At 45.2% G+C, this 19,702-nt stretch overlaps 1 non-coding gene across 1 annotated transcript; it reads left to right on the top strand.

Moving 5' to 3' along the window:
* The first annotated feature begins 16,237 nt into the window (after positions 1 to 16,237).
* Trnas-cga lies at positions 16,238 to 16,312 on the top strand. Its single transcript has one exon. It is a non-coding gene; the product is annotated as a tRNA-Ser (tRNA).
* The last annotated feature ends 3,390 nt before the right edge of the window (positions 16,313 to 19,702 follow it).

Below are 19,702 nucleotides of genomic sequence, written 5' to 3'. Positions count from 1 at the left end.
TTAATTATCTAACGTTCCACTTGTACAGAATATGAGACGATTTGTATGTTCACATTACCTTGCAATAGTGGTTTTACACTACTGGCCATTAAAATTGCTACACCAAGAAGAAATGCAGATGATGAACGGGTATTCATTGGACAAATATATTAAAGAAGAAGTGATGACATTTTCACGGAATTTGCGTGTATAGATCCTGATAAATCAGTACCACAAACAACCACCTGCGGCCGTAATAACGGCCTTGATACCTGGGCATTGTGTCAAACAGAGCTTTGCCACGCGGGATTAGCCGAGCGGTCTAGGTGTCGCAATCATGGACAGTGCGGCTGGTCGCCGGCGGAGGTTCGAGTCCGCCCTCGGGCATGGGTGTGTGTGTTTGTCCTTAGGATAATTTAGGTTAAGTAGTGTGTATGCTTAGGGACTGATGACCTTAGCAGTTAAGTCCCATAAGATTTCACACACATTTGAACAGTTTTGAAACAGCTTGGATGGCGTGTACAGCTACAGCTGCCCATGCAGCTTCAACACAATACCACAGTTCATCAAGAGTAGTGACTGGCGTATTGTGACGAGCCAGTTCAAGAATGGTGCAAATGGCTCTGAGCACTATGCGACTTAACTGCTGGGGTCATCAGTCGCCTAGAACTTATAACTAATTAAACCTAACTAACCTAAGGACATCACACACAGCCATGCCTGAGGCAGCATTCGAACCTGCGACCGTAGCGGTCGCTCGGTTCAAGACTGTAGCGCGTAGAACCGCACGGCCACTCCGGGCGGCTGACGAGCCAGTTGCTCGGCCACCATTGACCAGGCGTTTTCAATTGGTGAGAGATCCGGAGAATGTGCTGGCCAGGGCAGCAGTCGAACATTTATTTTCTGTATCCAGAAAGGCCCGTACAGGACTGCTGAAATGTAGGGTTTCGCAGGGATCGAATGAAGGTTAGAGCCACAGGTCGTAACACATCTGAAATGTAACGTCCACTGTTCAAAGTGTCATCAATGTGAACAAGAGGTGACCGAGACGTGCAACCAATGGCACCCCATACCATCACGCCGGGTGATGCGCCAGTATGGCGATGACGAATACACTCTTCCAATGTGCGTTCACCGCGATGTCGCCAAACACGGATGCGACCATCATGATGCTGTAAACAGAATCTGGATTCATCCGAAAAAATGACGTTTTGCCATTCGTGCACCCAGGTTCGTCGTTGAGAACACCATCGCAGGTGCTCCTGTCTGTGATGCACTGTCAAGGGTAACCGCAGCCATGGTCTCCGAGCTGATAGTCCATGCTGCTGCAAACGTCGTCGAACTGTTCGTGCAGATGGTTGTTGTCTTGCAAACGTCCTCATCTGTTGACTCAGGGATCCAGACGTGGCTGCACGATCCGTTACAGCCATGCGGATAAGATGCCTGTCATCTCGACTGCTAGTAATACGAGGCCATTGGGATCCAGCACGACGTTCCGTATTACTCTCCTGAACCCACTGATTCCATATTCTGCTAACAGTCATTGGATCTCGACCAACGTGAACAGCAGTGTCGTGATAGAATAAACCGCAATCGCGATAGGCTACAATCCGTCCTTTATCAAAGTCGAAACGTGATGGTACGCATTTCTCCTCCTTACACGAGGCATCACAACAACGTTTCACTACGCAACGCTGGTCAACTGTTGTTTGTGTATGAGAGATCGCTTCGAAACTTTCCTCATGTCAGCACGTTGTAGGTGTCGTCACCGGCGCCAACCTTGTGTGAATGCTCTGAGAAGCTAATCATTTGCATATCACAGCATCTTCTTCCTGTCGGTTAAATTTCGCGTCTGTAGCACGTCATCTTCTTGGTGAAGCAATTTTAATGGCCAGTAGTGTACAACCGAGTAGATTCGTGCAAAAGCAGGATTACGATTCGTTAAAGTTTCTTTCCCTTGAAGTAAAGTTTGTAATTATGTATTGTAATAATGGCATCTATGAGAGGCATACATCTGTCGAGACCTACATTTTGTTTCCAGTTTACCTTTACTCCTTACGCTTGTATTTGATTTTATACCCAAGTTGATTCACAAAACTATAACATAATTTGTATATTTTGCCTTGTATTTTAAAACAGCCCCTTTTTTTCTAGAAATGCTTGCACATATATGAGCAGTCGAAACGTTACGATAATTTCGGTACCGATTCTTTCTTTCCGAAATTATTGAGATATTGATAAAGGTTTAGGTATTGGTATCAGTACCAAATATAGTATGATATCTGGCAATGGAACATTCAAAGGTTTGGGTCTGCACAGTGGCACACCATTTTCTGCACTTCCTTTCACTACCCGGCCTCACATGAAGCTCATGTCGGCACACATGTCGTTGGTGTGGCTTCGTTCCCTTTTGAGGGGGTGGTAACAATCTCAGAAAGAGCGGGCGTGCACTCTGAACTTGCAGACGTGTGTTTTTCTCCATCAACAAATCTACGCTTCGAACTGCTGTATGGTTCAATCTTCGTGTCATCGGGTAGCTAGCGATTCATAGTGCGTTTTAGCTTGTTTCCGTTTCTAATTTACATTTCCAAATTTTTTACAATTGTTATGGAAACGTAAATATAAATGAACTCCCCAAAGGTTTTTAATGCATATATATGGCGGTCCATATAGATCTAAAAGTGTAGTGAAAAGATGTTATTCAACTGCTCATCATATACGATGTATGATGTCAGAAACTATGTCTGTTCATCTTTTTTTTTGTACCGAAAAATCGTTAATAGAGACGTCATCCGTCGGAGCATACACTAGCTCTCACGTAAACTTTTTTTTTTCAAAAAATGACAACTAGTTCTATATAGGCTTACTATCGAGTAATTAACTTGATAGAGGGAGATGATCTCACTATTGTCACACTGAAAGATACAAAATATAAAATAAGTTTTATGATTTTATCAGCCCTGGCAATCTTAAATTAGGTGTACAAGTACCAACACGTGTAATCAGACGACTCAGACATTAGTTATTGAATTACTGCATCGTTGTATTCGTTGCTGACTTCGGTGTGTGAAAGACGCATAAGCCATATTTGGCTGCAAGATCCAAAAGGTTACTCAGCCAATTAATCCGACAGGTTTTTCTTCCTTTGCACGATTGAGCAACTTTCGTTCAGAAAATGAGTGTTGTGTGTTCAACATTTCCGTTCAATTTAGGTGGATGAGATGAGCAATAATTGAGTGTGGTGTCGTATTGTGTTGAGAGAAACGAGTAAGGCTACATCCAATTCCGGCACGTTGCTTGCTCTTGATTCATACCAATGGAGCTGCCGATCCTTACGTTTGTATCCATATGACAGATCAGCGTCAAATGTGTCAAATGCCTTCACTCCATGAAAAAATGCCCAGAAAACTGGGATTTAATCCTCAACCTTCACAAAAACTGGTTGTCACGAACTTAACGCAACCAACATTCTTCTCCTTGCTGGCCGAAAAACAGCTTGCTTTGCCATTGTAATTCTTTATCTTATTAGTTTTTCATTCATGCAGTTATCAATTAGCATGCACACCTTGTTTCCCTTGTACTCTCGCCTCTTAGTTTTTCTATGTCTTGATTCTTATTATTTCTCTTGCAATCCTTCGTCGAGTTTGAATGACGTTCTTTCAGGAGACAGTGTTTACCTCTAAGCATGACAATGTCATCAGCAAACCTAATGCTGTTTAAAAGACGCCCACTCTTCCTTGACTATAAAATGTCTAAATATTGTTAACTGATTCTTAGGTAGGACGATCTTTTGCCCTATAACAGGGACTTCTCATAGCCGTGAGTTTCCTCTTGAACAAATAGAGTGCTTAACATTCTCTACCTTCCCGTGAGCGCCTTGTCGACTGCAGTCCTAGAAATATTTACTGGATTTTAGCCCTAGGTTCTGTCACGATGGAAACATTCAACAGAAATCTAATTACTGTAATTCGATCAACGTATAAGAGTTTGAACTTTCCAGAACGCATCCTAATCACTTCCTCTTACGGTCACATGAGGCTACTGATCACAGGAGGAAGGATGGTATGCTGGTATGCACATAGGGAAAACGTTCAAGGAACTAAATTGATACTAAAAGGACATTCATTCACAAAATGGAGCGTAGAACTGAACTTCGTTAACCATGTAACAGGTATAAAATCTTAACATTATGGTTTCGCATGAGTGGACTGTATTAATTGTGATTATTCACCGCGGATACGGCTAACTCAGGTACGCAACATCGACACACGTTTGCTCACATGCAAAGGCTCAAACATTCACAGAATAACCGAAGGTAATATTTACCATATTCTAGCAAAAGCTGAGTCGACAAAACTGTCTTTTACCTCCCAGCGGAAGGATATAAGAAACTCAAACGGAATGCCGATGCATGAAGTGCAGAACAAACTTTCCCTCATCCGAACTTACTTAAATGAGAGCAAAATTATCTCTCGTGAGATCACCAAATCGCTTCAAAAAATGACTTTAAGATTACAGAAAGTTCCTAAGTCAAAAAATCTCGGCTAAATCGCATTCAAAATCGCTGTTTAAGTGCAAACACGATCGGCATACCATATTTACCACTGACCAGCTTAGCAACTCTTCTGAAACTGAGTAATTCTATACAAAATCCAACCTACCTCGCCTCCGAGCACACCGACCGAAAAAACGTGGAGAGGGCGACCTGACCAATCGACAAGAGGAATTTTTCAGTGGTACGAGACGCCTCCACGAATCAGAAGACACGAAAGACGATGCCTGTTTCCTCGTTCTCAAAATTTTTCATCATTTGAACGTTTAAAATGAAAACCAATGTGCCGCTTGCGCGTGGGTCTGAAGCAGACACTCACGTGAGTGCCCCTTAGCCCTTTGAGTCCCAGTCGTTTCTCGTGAAACCATCATTTTAGTAATGTACCAGTGTGTTTAGCAGGGGACCACGAATGCTGTTGCAAGACAGAGGCATCTAGCGGTACACTGAAATACTTCTGCGAAAGTGGTGCATTGTAGCAGTCACTTACAGTGTTCAAAAAACAGACGGCGCGAAGATTGTGCTATGCGATATTTTTTTCTTTTTTGAGTCTGCAGTACTGCTGTTATGATTGGTTTCAAAATGAAACAGTTTGCCCAGTATATAATTTTAATATAAATTTATTACATTCTGGGCTGACTTTTTCTTGTTATTTAGGATTATAATTTGCTCATGCGGACTGTGCCACGGAAAAACACGACTTTGTTTTCAAATACACTCTGAGGCAAAAAAACGGCGCACCACGAAAGAAATTTATTTAATGGCTAGGGCCCCCGTCGGGCAGATCGTTCGCCGGGTGCCGGTCTGACAAATTCACGCCACTTCGGCGACCTGCAGTCGATGAGGATGATAGGATGATGATGAGGACAACACAGCAACCAGTCTCTGGGCGGAGAAAATTAACCGACCCAGCCAGGAATCGAACCCGTGCTCAGAGGATTGACAATCCGTCATGCTGATCATTCAGCTACGGGGGCGGCCACGAAGGAAATATCTGCATGGGACGGAAATCGGTAGATGTGATGTACGTGGTTCAAATGGCTCTGAGCACCATGGGACTTAACTTCTGAGGTCATCAGTCCCCTAGAACTTAGAACTACTTAAACCTAACTAACCTAAGGACATCACACACATCCATGCCCTAGGCAGGATTCGAACCTGCGACGGTAGCGGTCGCGCGGTTCCAGACTGTAGCGCCTAGAACCTCTCGGCCACTCCGGCCGGCTGATGTATGTGTACAATCAAACAAATGATAACAATTTCAGAAAAAAATACGTGATTCATTCAAGACAAGGAGCTTCAGAAATTGAGATAGTCAATAACGTGGATGTCCCCCTGAGGGATATCGTCCCATATTCTGTCTGACGCTTTAGGTCCTCAAAATCTCGAGCTGGTTGGAGGGCCTTAACCCATAACGCTCCAAACTTTCGCAGCTGGAGAGAGATACGGCGACGATATTGGCCAAGATAGCGTTTGGCAAGCACGAAGACAAGCAGTACATACTCTCGCCTTTCGTGCGCGGCCATTATCTTGCTGGAATGTAAGCTCAGGATGACTTGCCGTGAACTGCAACAGAACGGGGCGTAGAATATCGTCGACATACCGCTGTGTTGCCAGGGTGCCGCAGATGACAACCAAAGGGCTCTTTCTATGAAAAGAAATAGCATCCTATATCATCACTCCTGGTTGTCGGACCGTACGGAGGGCGGCTGTCAGGATGGTATCCCAACGCTGTCCGGAGCGCCTCCAGACACGCCTTCGGCCTGGACTCTCACTGACTGGAGAATTGTCTTCAGTGCTGAGTTCCGCCTCGAAATGAGCCTCGATGACCAGCACAGACGTGTGTTGAGAAGATTCGGACAGCGGCGAAATACTAACTAGGCTGTCACCCACCAAACGGCACGACAATCTGGAATGACGGTAGGGGATGCCACGTAGCTGGACTCCTCTGGCTGTCATTCGTGGCACCCTTACAGCACAGTGGTACGTCGACGATATTGTACACATCGTTTTATTGCCCTTCATGGCAAGCCATCCCGGGCTTACATTTCAGCAAATTAATATCTGTCCTCACACGGCGAGTTTCCTTTGTTTGTCTTCGTGCTTGCGAAACACTACCAAGGTCGCCAGATCACTACCCAGTTGAGAACGTTTGGAGAATTATGGGAAGGGCCCTCTAACCAGCTCGGGATTTTGACGACCTACCGCGCCAGTGGGACAGAATATGGCACGATATCCCTTAGAAGAACATCCAACAACTCTGTCAATCAATACCAAGCCGAATAACTGCTTGTCTAAGGCCAGAGGTGAACCAACGCGCTATTCACGTGCTCAGTTTCTGAAGTTCTTTCTCTTGAACAAATCATTGAAATTTTTCTGAGATTGCAATCACTTGTTTTTCTGTACATATACGATCCATCTACCGATTTCCGTCCCATTAGAATAAGTCCTTCGTTGTGCGTCTTTTTTTATTTTCTAGGAGTGTATGTCACCTGAAAGACGAGTGGTTGAAAACTGTATGTCCTAGTGGTTCCAAAGAGAAACCACCCCCTTAAAACAAATAGGTGCTCACTTTTTGCCAGTTTCTTCTTGTATTCGTTGGTTACCATGAAAATAACGGGTAATTAAGTGAAAATGTTAAAATTATATTTTTTTCGTACTGGCGGGATTGAAACGGATGAAAAAACCCGCGCAGATAACGTCTCACCTGAGCGGCGCCACACGCCAGCTATGAAAGTTAAACGTATCTGCCATTCTCACGACTCTACTGAAAATCTGAGCTAAGAAAGTCCACTTGAATTCATGAAGCTGCACGCCTTTACAATTGCATCTACATCTACACACATATTTCGCAAGCCATCGCACGGTGCATGGTGGAGGGTACGTTGTACAACTACTCGTCATTTCCCTGTTGCATTCGCAAACAAAGTGAGGGAAAAACGAATTTCTATATGTCACCGTACGAGCCCTAATGTCTCTAATTTTATGTTCGTGGATCTTACGCGAAATGTGCCTTGGTGACAGTAGGATTCATCTGCAGTCAGTTTCAGATGCCAGTTCTCTAATTTATCTCAATAGCGTTCCTCGAAAATGATGTCGCCTTCCGTCCAGGAATTCCCATTTGAGTTCACGGAGAATCTCCACAATACTTGTGTGTCTATGGAACCTACCAGTAACAAATTTAGCAGCCTGCCTCTGAATTACTTCGATGTCCTCCTTTAATACGACTTCGTGGGGCTCCCAAAGACTCTAGCAGTACTCAAGAAGGAGTCGCATTAGTGTTCTGTGTGCGGTCTCCTTTACAGATGAACCATCCTTTCCTAAAATTCTTCCAAAAAATCGAAGTAGACCATTCGCCTTCCCCACTACAATCCTTAACTGCTAGCTCAACTTCCAAAGTTACGCCTAGATGCTTAATCGCCCTCACAGTGTCAAGCAACACACTACTACTTTTGTATTGGAACATTATAAAACGGTTTTTCGTACTCATCTGCTTTACCGTACAGTTTCCTACATTCAGAAGTATCTGCCACTCATCACACCAGTAGAAATTTTGTCTAAATCATCTTGTATCCTACTACAGTCACTCAACGACGACACCTGACCGTACACCATAATATCATCAGCACATAGTCACAGATCGCTGCTCACCCTGTCCGTCAGATCTTTTATGTACATAGAGAATAACAGCAGTTCTATCACACTCCCCTGGGGCACTCCTGACGATACCCCTGTCTCTGGTGAACACTCGCAGTCGATTACAACGAACTGTGTCCTATTACTGAATAAGTCTTCGAGCAACCCATATATCTGGCAACCAACTCCTTATGCTCGCACCTTCGTTAACAGTTAGCATTGGCGCACCGTATCAAGCGCTTCTTGCTTCTGCTTGTTGCCCTCATCCGCATTTCGCAGGATACCATGTAATAAAACGGCAAACTGACTTTATCACAGTGTAGATTTGTGAACAGAAGCTTTTCTGTCACAAGGAATTTTATTATATTATAACTGATAAGATGTTCAAGAATTCTGGAGCAATCCGATGTTAAGGCTGTTGTCTCGCAATTTTGCGGGACAATTCTTTTAACCTTCTTATATACAGGGGTCACGCGCGCTTTTTTCCAATCGCTTGGGACTTTGCGCTGGGCAAGAGACTCGCGATAAATACAAGCTAAGTAAGGGGCCAACATCGCAAAGCATTGTTTGTACAACCGAAATGAGATTGCATCGAGACCTGGCGACTTATTTGTTTTCAACTCTCTCAGTTGCTTCTCTACGCGAGGGATGCCAATTACTATGTCCTCCAGACGGGAGTCTGTGAGACGTTCAAACGACTATATGTTTGTACGATCCTCCGGCCTGAACGACTTCTTAAATGCGAAATTTAAAACTTTAGCTTTCCATTTGCTATCTTCTGTTGCCACACCAGATTGGTCAACGAGTGAGTGGACCCGCTTAGCGGTTTTACCTAAGATCTGAATTTTCTCAGGCATTCGGCTAGATCCTTTGCTAAGGCATGACGGTGATATTTGTTGTAGGATCTTTTTACAGGCCCACTAAACTCTACAACTTTTGCCTGTCGTTATTTGCGAGTTCTATTTTGATCTGGAAGTGCAACAGTCTTTTCTTCCTCAGTATTTTCCGGAGTTTGTTATTAAACCACGGTGGGGCTTTTCCGTCCTTAATCCATTTACTCAGCACATACTTCTCCAGATTGTGATTTACAATTCGTTTAAACTTTGGCTATAATTCCTCCACTTCCACTATACTGGAACTAAATTATGTCCATTCGTCGTCTAAGTGGAATGCTGGCAACTGTTTATCTGCTCTTTCCAGCAAAAATACCCTACTAGCATTTCTGATTGATTTACTAACTTCGGCAACAATCGTCGCGATGATGACGTGATGGTCACTAATCTCTGTCTCTGTATTGACACCATCGATCAGACCAGTCCATTTTGCACCTACAAGGTCTAAAATACTTCCGTTGGGTGTGGATTGTCGAACTAACAGCACAAGACAGCTTCTGGAAATGTGTTGAAAAGTACTTCGCAAGACTCCCTGTCTATACCCCCTGCATCGAATCCGTAGACGTCTCAGTCCCCAGTCGGTAGGTTAAAATCACTTCCACCTAACACTGCATGATCTGGGTACGTGATCCACAACTTGCAGACAACTGCACCCTGCATGCTCGATAGCGGCAGGCAAGCCCTCCTCCACATCTCGGACGAGGCTACCTGTCAGACATACTGAGTGCACCCATTTGCTTTCTTTCCCGCCCTGAACGTTATTTCCCTAAGAGGCTCCAGAATGCGCCAAAATGTAGAAATATGTTTGTGTTACAAGAATTATGAGTGTCACATAATGGTGTCACTCATCACTGATAAAATACAAGACCACTAATAACTAGGTAGGCCTACATAGAAACAGGGTCCTCATTTAGATGAAATGTGATATAAATTAATGTTCTTTCCTGTAAATACGAAGCATAATACAAAATATGATCCTCATTCAGGCAAGTTAAATAGAACTACAAAAATTGGACCTCATTTGGGCAAGTTAAAGAGAACTCTTTACAAGTGTAATCTAGATGTCCTGCGAAAAAACACAAAAAAATGCAAAAAGAAAAACTACACCTCCATACATAAGGTATGGCTCAGTGCGTGGTCTAACCACTTCACTTCAGTATTTTTGCACACGGAAACGTAGCTTGCGGTTGGGGGGGGGGGGGGGGGAGGGGGGGGTGATGTAAGGGTATGTCCAGGTCTGAGCGTTACTTCCCACGCCGCCATACTTTGTGCAAGGACGCGATGATGGATGGTAGTAATGAGGGTAGGACGTCTCTATAGTCTGTCTCTTACACAGATTGTCCCTTTACTTCCACCAAAATCTTATGCCAAAGCCAAGTGAGGTTGTAGCGGAGTTATAGTTCATAAGTCCTTTCATTCTGCAGCCTATTCGCTACCTTTTACCTTTTCTAAGAAATTGTCTTATCGGGGTGGGGGAGAGGGGGGGGAAGGGGGGAGGGGGGGCTCCAGATCGCAGCTACTTATGGTAAACATTTCCATGATTTCTACTAACAAGATCAGGAGTCAGTTAGAAAATCATCATTTAGCATTGCCATTAATGTAATGGCATGGGGTGAAAATGTCAACATTAAATTAGTTCAATCTTGCATTTCAGTTTTTGACTTACTCAGACACAACTGAATCTCCTTGCAAACAGCCAGTAGGCTCTGGTCCACTCACTGTGTACCCAGTGCCAGCACAAATGATAATGAGAAAGGAGAGGTTTCCTCAATCTCCATTACTGCTCATCCAGTCCTCATTCTTGATGTGGCTGCCTTTTGTCAAGCAGAGCGCTTCCGCAGGCCAACGCCCAGGGCAGGACGATCCCCTGGTGACCAGCAGGTTTGGTGGCTGCCTCCTAGAGCGGGCCCATTGAAGTTTAGAGAGAGCAGATGACGGAAGCGAGGATGGCAACTGGTGTCATCATGCGTCCCTCCATTATAATATCGTGTGGACTGGTTTGTTTCGGATCAAGGCTGCCTGGAGACTGACTGCAAGAAACGGTAGTGGGCGAAGGTACCTGGCCGCCTGTCGCACCCCCTGCGAAGCGGTGGCTTTGCCCTCACTGGCCCGGGCCGACCTTCAGCTGACAGCAGGTATAAAGGCCTTCAGGGTTCGTAGATGACTCTACCCGTCTCGGGGAGAAGGGGGACGAGGTGACCTCTCTCGCCCATACACCAAAGAATGCAGAGATCCCCATTCGCTCAGCCCGTCCAGCTGTCGATGGCAACTGCTCGCCAAGATTTGTGATGGCGCTGATCCAGTGCTGTCCTTCTATCCTCCAATGTTGCGGAATACCTCATAACATCTGTCATACAACCCTAAACCATCTATATACATAAGTACTTAAACAGGACGCCGGACGCGGTGGCCGAGCGGTTCTAGGCGCTTCACTCCTGAACCACGCAGCTGCTACGTCGCAGGTTCGAAACCTGCCTTGGGCATGGATGTGTGTGATGTCCTTAGGTTAGTTAGGTTTAAGTAGTTCTAAGTTTAGGGGACTGATGACCTCAGATGTTAAGTGCCATAGTGCGTAGAGCCATTTGAACTATATGAACTTAAACAGGACACCATCATTATAATAAAATACTTACAACCTCTAGGAACAATTAGAAAGTTATAACTAAGTGTTCTCCCATGTGCAGATGTAATCGAGAACCACTCTAAACTTCTCATTACATGTACATCAGGAAACAACATGTAACGTAAAAACTAGCTTTGTACAAATAAGATAATCACATAGAAGTACGTCTGGCTTATATATAATAGTGTAATGTTTTGCATATCTCTTCCGTTCATATTGTGGTTTTAATGTCGTTCTAGTGGCTCCTTCATACATGTTCACTTCACAAAATAAGCAAAAAAACAAGAACATTATCCCCAGCAAATCGCTCCTCCTCGGTTCTACAATTTATCACTTATTGGGTAGACAAACGGAAACGTCAACAACCTTATCTCTGCAATCCATGTGCAGGTACTTAACACTGCATTCCACATGCAGGTACTCAAAAACTTTACTCAGTGATCCTTTTGGCTGCTGATATCTACTTCCTATCATTTCATCTGAAACACTCCTCCTCTTCACATAACTGCTGATTCGTAACGCCGAATAAGTCATCTCCCCTGTGTCTGTGTTAAGATTCCTACCTTCATGGCTTAACTAAATGCTCGCACAATGAAGTAACCCATAAGACTCTTTGTTAACCACAATATCTTACAACTAGAAAAACACTCACACTAAACACAGATAACTGAACACTGATTTATGTTAAACTAAGACGCTAGTCTACCTCACCTGCAGATATTGAATTACTCTTTAAATTTCTTAACACATGGTGAATGGCTCAAGATCTCCTTCTTTTCAACATTTCTATCTGAACTACATTTTGGTGCATGACTCGACATGCCTAAAATGAACCACAATACACGTTGAAGAATTTATAGCAGTGGAATTTTGCCTTGTTCAGTAGTCTATGATATTTAGTAAGGATCATTTTCCCAAAGAGCAAAAGTATATCTCGAAATTTTACTTTCTTGGCGCACTGTGCTTCATTCTGCAGCGCTCCTAGTGCTCTCAAATAGCCATCTGCACGATCTCTGTGTGCGTTTCTCTCTCGTAGCTCGAAAGTCAACTACTTTCCTAATTTTATCTGCTGGCCACATGTTCTTCAGTACCAGCACAGGGGCCGTTCCGGTAGCTCCAGTTGGCAATCCATTAACGACTTCCTGAAAATCACCCAAGAATTCGTCCCAGTTTCTAAGTTGGTTGTGACATAATAACAGACACTATCGCCGCAGTTCATGTATTAAAGCCCCCCTTAGGATTAGACGCAGGATGGTAATGCAAATATAGCAGTGATCTACTGCCGACGAAGCAGGTTTTGCCACTGTCGAGACCTAAACTGGGGCCCATTGTCAGACATTGCGTTACTTACTCTTCCACAGCTTTCAGGAAATCTTACACAAAAGCTTTGCATACACTTTTGGTGATAGCACGTCAGAACTGTGCACAGGGAACTTATTTTGTTGTCAATCCAACGTTGAGCAATACAAATTGATGATCATGCCTTGACCTTGTCACTGGACTGAGTAAATCCATGGTAGCAAACTTTCGCCACTTGTACAAATAGACCTGAGTTGAGTGGTACTATTGTTGGCTTCAAATGTTGGCACACCTTTCAAGTCTCTAAATCCTTCCATTTTCTAGAAAAATGCCGACTCACTTAGTTTAGCAAAGCACATATTACAAATTTGTTAACAAACCAATATAGTATGCACGGCAGCCAGTTGTCATCCATTAGATTTCTCTTCATGAACAGTGTCCCGTTCCTGATGAGGCAATATCATCTGAGCATGCTCGCATTCGGGAGGACGACGGTTCAATCCTGCGTCCGGCCATCCTGATTTAGGTTTTCCGTGATTTCCCTAGATCACTTCAGGCAAATGCCGGGATGGTTCCTTTGAAAGGGCACGGCCGATTTTCTTCCCCATCCTTCCCTAATCCGAGCGTGTGCTCCTTCTCTAATGACCTCGTTGTCGACGGGGCGTTAAACACTAATCTCCTCCTCCTCCTCATCTGAGCATGACCTCGTTCCTGTCGCTCCACCTGGACTTTATATCCTGTAATATCGTATTCTTGTCCAGTTCCCTGGAGGTGCTAGATAGGGTCACTCCAACGAAATTCTCGAAAGGGAATTGTTTTAGATGTCTGATTTCAAAGATATTCTCATGAAGTTTTCCATCATCCTTGATCTTTATCCCTGCGTGATAGACCGTCCGCTACCATGTTATCCTTCCCGGAAATATAAATAATACTAAAATTGAATTCCTGGACGTATAGTGACAATCACGCTAAACGACTATGTGCGAGATTGGTAGTCATGAGAAACTTCTGTCGAAACTTGCAAAACCCTACTCAACAGTAAGGGCTTTGAGTTCTGTAACTGAATAGTTAACGCCTTGTTAGTACCTGACTCACAAATGCGACTGAATCTTCATCTCGCCATTCTGTTTAACTTCTTGCGACAAGTTGCTGTCTATGCCTGTCCACAAGCTGTTGGAAGCTAGGCAGAACTGCTTCTCAAAGTCCAGGTGTCCTAGCATAGGTGCACTGATTAATGATTGCTTTCGCACCATGAACTCTCGCTGCACTCCCTCATCCCATGAGCAGAAAGTATTCCTTCCCGTGAGTTGACAGAGGTGTTGTGTTGTTTCTAAAATGCTTCAGAAGTTTACTAAGCCTAGAAATGCATGAATTGGCGCAAGATTCTGGCACAGCATAATTCCTAATTGCTTAAAGATTCTCAGAGACCGACTGAATTACCTGCTGAGAAAGTGTGTGACCCAGGAAATTAACTTGATTGTGACTGAATTCACATTCCACAAGGTTTGCTATTACGCCTCAGTCTCTAATTGTAACAATTTCCTTACCATCTTATTGCGGTTCTCCCAAGTTTTCTCCACAATTAGCGCGTCATTAACATACAGTGTTAGCCTTTTGCGTAGATCTTCCGCAATTATGACATTCAAACCTCTAATAAATGAAGCCGATGAGATGTTAAGGCCGAATGACAACCTCCTGAATTGGGGACAATGTCTGAAGTATAAGAAGGCAGTGTGTTAGCGGCACACAGGACGTAATTCTAATCACCAATAACTCGCTTTCAGAACAACACAAGTGAGCACTTCTCCCCAGTGCAGGTGTGGTAATAGTTCTTCCAGTGACTCAGGACCATCAGTCTCAAACTCGGTACAGTATTAATTCGGGGTTAGTTGAGCACCAGCTGAATGAAACCATTCTTTTTAGAGACACACAATAATGCGCTATTGTAGGAGCTGGTTGCAATTTCAGTAATCCCTTCCATGACCATACATCGTAAATCCCCTTCCATTTGTTCCTTATACTGTAGCGGAATTGAATATGGTTGCACGAAAAACTTCTTGTGAAAGTTCAACATTGACACGTTACACAAACTCCTTAATCGTACTAGGTGGCGTGAAGAATACGTCACGATGCAAGGTTAAAATTTCATTAAGTTGTTCTGTCTCTCTGGACAGCTCCAGCTGTCCTAGCTTATCATTTATCAACCGATTCATATTCATTTCCACATGTTCTTCTTGGTGTTTAACACGTCCTATGCGAACACTTCTGTGAACTCCATGGCGCAAACTCTCTTGCCTCTACTCTCTTTCCAGCAACTGCTCTCTTAATCTTAATTTTCTGCATGGGGAACTCTTTAAAATTAACATACAGGATACCGGAGACTTCATCATATATACAACACTATCTAGTCTATTATCTCCTACCCAATTTCTACTACTACTTTTGCTCGTACTCGGTCCGTTATTCCTTGGGTCTGCAGCACGTGCCTTCACAGTCTCTACGGGCATATTGCACTTCTCTTGATTCGCATATGGAGGACATTCTCGTCTCCCCCTAATACTGTCATGATGTGACCAACAACCTATCCGGTTACTACTTTGCCACCTATTCTGTTTCTGAGTGGTTGATGACACGGTTGTCATCTCCTTCGTTCGTGCGAGTGATGTTCTGGATACGCAGCATTGTCCTGTGGCGCGGTAAGTGCACTTTCACCAATGCTGCGATCGCACCCGAGTAAGGATTGGAACATGCGTACTTCATCCATACACTGTCCAATGACCACCATGTACTATCTACTGAAGACGCTGGGGTAGTTTCGCTGAACATATCCAGATGATTCCAGAATGAGATTTTTCACTCTGCAGCGGAGTGTGCGCTGATATGAAACTTCCTGGCAGATTAAAACTGTGTGCCGGACCGAGACTCGAACTCGTGACCTTTGCCTTTCGCGGGCAAGTGCTGTACCAACTGAGCTACCCAAGCACGACTCACGCCCCGTCCTCACAGCTTTACTTCTGCCAGTACCTCGTCTCCTACCTTCCAAACTTTACAGAAGCTCTCCTGCGAACCTTGCAGAACTAGCACTCCTGAAAGAAAGGATATTGCGGAGATATGGCTTAGCCACAGCCTGGGGGATGATTCCAGAATGAGATTTTCACTCTGCAGCGGAGTGTGCGCTGATATGAAACTTCCTGGCAGCATAAGGTAGGAGACAAAGTACTGGCAGGAGTAAAGCTGTGAGGACGGGGCGTGAGTCGTGCTTGGGTAGCTCAGTTGGTAGAGCACTTGCCCGCGAAAGGCAGAGGTCCCGAGTTCGAGTCTCGGTCTGGCGCACAGTTTTAATCTGCCAGGAAGTTTCATATCCAGATGAGTTTAGACAGATCATTTGGTACAACGAGGTATCGATTCTTCTAAACCATTTCTATGAAATAGAGTATTGGATTGGAGAAGCGGGATTTGTTGTACAGTTCTAAATTAGAATGCTCATTTTCACTTGTTCTTGTGTACTCTGCGACTAGAACTCGGATAAAAAATATGCACTTAAAGTCGTGATATTGTAGGGCATCGTCGAATTGCATAAGACACATAACCAGACATGTATCAGTTGCCAGGTCAGGGAAAAGTGCATAGTTTTGTATTGACCCAAAAGTCAGCGTGTCTCATGCACATAAAAATCAATTTCGGATATCTCGTCGTTCATTTTACTACATGCTGGGTCTCCTCGGAGCTGACTTAGACATGTTATTAATTCTTCAAATTCTCCCTCTCCTTCCCCCATTCGTTTTATCCCAGAGCGATCTAACGTATTATTATTATCATTACTCTTGGTAATTACACTCATGCTCATAAATTAAGGATAATTGCAGAATGTGGTGCCACACAGCGTGGCGCTACACAAAACTGGCGCTAATAGCATAGGCACATAGGGAACACACACGACACAGATCTGTAAGTCCACAGTACTGCTGATAAGTTGAGAAAACCGTCCTTAAACACGTGTGCGACAAAACGCCACTGTTTCCTGCACATGTACCCCAACATCAATATGGGATATGATCATCATGCACACGTACACAGGCCGCACAACGGGTTGGCATACTCTGGATCAAGTGGTCGAGCAGCTGCTGGTTTATAGCCTCCCATTCTTGCACCAGTGCCCGTCGGAACTCCTGAAGTGTCCTAGGAGTTTGAAGACGTGCAGCGATACGTCGACCGAGAGCATCCCAGACGTGATCGATGGGGTTTACGTCTGGAGAACAGGCAGGCCACTCCATTCGCCTGATATCTTCTGTTTCAAGGTACTCCTCCACAATGGCAGCTCGGTGGGGCCGTGCGTTATCATCCATCAGGAGGAAGGTGGGACCCACTGCACCCCTGAAAAGGTGGACATACTGGTGCAAAATGACGTCCCGATACACCTAATTTGTTACAGTTCCACTGTCAAAGACATGCACGGATGTACGTGCATCAATCATAATCCCACCCCACACCATCAAACCACGACCTCCATACAGGTCCCTTTCAAAGACATTAAGGGGTTGGTATCTGGTTCCTGGTTCACGGCAGATGAAAACACGGTGAGAATCACTGTTCAGACTATACCTGGACTCGTCCGTGAACATAACCTGGGACCACTGTTCCAACGACTAAGTACTGTGTTCTTGACACCAGACTTTACAGGCTCTCCTGTGACCAGGGGTCAGTGGAATGCACCTTGTAGGTTTCCGGGCGAATAAACCATGTCTGTTCAGTCGTCTGTAGACTGTGTGTCTGAAGAAAACTGTTCCAGTGGCTGTGGTAAGGTCCCGATCAAGGCTACCTGCAGTACTCCGTGGCCGTCTGAGGGCACTGATGGTGGGATATCGGTCTTCTTGTGGACGTCCCGTACTGTAGCGCCTGGACACATTTCCTGTCTGCTGGACTTGTTGCCATAATCTTGAGATCACACTTTGTGGCACACAGAGGGCCCGTGCTACGACCTGCTGTGTTTGACCAGCCTCCAGTCGCCCTAGTATTCTACCCCTCATAACGTCATCAGTATGTGTTCTTAGAGCCATTTTAAACACACAGTCATCATTAGCACGTCTGAAAACGTCTGCACACTTACTCGCTGCACCGTACTCTGACATGCACCAACACACCTCTGCGTATGTGGGCTGTTCCCAGCACCACCGTGCGACGACCGCAGGTCAGACGCACCGCTTGGTCATACCCCGAGGTGATTTAAACCTGCAAACCGCTCACCAGAGCGTTGTTTCACCATGTATCAGCATTATCCTTAATTTATGAGCATGAGTGTAGTTGACGGGCCATGTGCTGTCAAAATGTGTGCAACTCTTCCTGTTTCCTTTTTTTAATATCTGCTTGAGCCTGTTTCGAGGTCCAGCAGTGACTGGACTTCGGTAGCGTGTCCTAACACGACACGGCACTAGCGGTCTGACGCTTCCTCCACTGCCACTGTCAGTTGTGCTAGTTTGTCTGACACCTCCTCTGCTATCTCGTCTCAGTGCTTCAGCACCTCGTCATTTTGCACAACCTGTTCAAAGACATCCTGCAGCAGCGCTGTTTGTTCCTTCATAACTTCGGTAACAACCTCACTCAGCTGACTTGCCAGTTTTATTTTGTGGCGACACGATGATGTCGGGATCAGATCATTTACAAACACTTATGTCGCTTAACGTGCCTGTGAGCTGATGAATTTGTCCGCAAGATTTGTCATATCGTCTTCTAATTTAGGTCTTTGTGTTTAATCTGGTGTGGAGTTTTCTTCTGAATATTTCCAATTATTGCCCTTGTACAATACCTTCCGTTACAAATCTTTTCTCACGGTTTGTAAGGCTCGAGATATAGTTTCTGGTATCCATATGAAACCTATTATTTCTGCCGCAACTTCGCATGCAGTCTTTAGTAAATCCGACCGACTTGCAGGCAGTTTCAGTGTATTTACACTCCTGGAAATGGAAAAAAGAACACATTGACACCGGTGTGTCAGACCCACCATACTTGCTCCGGACACTGCGAGAGGGCTGTACAAGCAGTGATCACACGCACGGCACAGCGGACACACCAGGAACCGCGGTGTTGGCCGTCGAATGGCGCTAGCTGCGCAGCATTTGTGCACCGCCGCCGTCAGTGTCAGCCAGTTTGCCGTGGCATACGGAGCTCCATCGCAGTCTTTAACACTGGTAGCATGCCGCGACAGCGTGGACGTGAACCGTATGTGCAGTTGACGGACTTTGAGCGAGGGCGTATAGTGGGCATGCGGGAGGCCGGGTGGACGTACCGCCGAATTGCTCAACACGTGGGGCGTGAGGTCTCCACAGTACATCGATGTTGTCGCCAGTGGTCGGCGGAAGGTGCACGTGCCCGTCGACCTGGGACCGGACCGCAGCGACGCACGGATGCACGCCAAGACCGTAGGATCCTACGCAGTGCCGTAGGGGACCGCATCGCCACTTCCCAGCAAAGTAGGGACACTGTTGCTCCTGGGGTATCGGCGAGGACCATTCGCAACCGTCTCCATGAAGCTGGGCTACGGTCCCGCACACCGTTAGGCCGTCTTCCGCTCACGCCCCAACATCGTGCAGCCCGCCTCCAGTGGTGTCGCGACAGGCGTGAATGGAGGGACGAATGGAGACGTGTCGTCTTCAGCGATGAGAGTCGCTTCTGCCTTGGTGCCAATGATGGTCGTATGCGTGTTTGGCGCCGTGCAGGTGAGCGCCA

Source organism: Schistocerca piceifrons, chromosome X (genome assembly GCF_021461385.2).
Source record: "Schistocerca piceifrons isolate TAMUIC-IGC-003096 chromosome X, iqSchPice1.1, whole genome shotgun sequence".
NCBI classification, from domain to species: domain Eukaryota; kingdom Metazoa; phylum Arthropoda; class Insecta; order Orthoptera; family Acrididae; genus Schistocerca; species Schistocerca piceifrons.
This window is presented reverse-complemented; position numbering and strand designations above follow the sequence as displayed.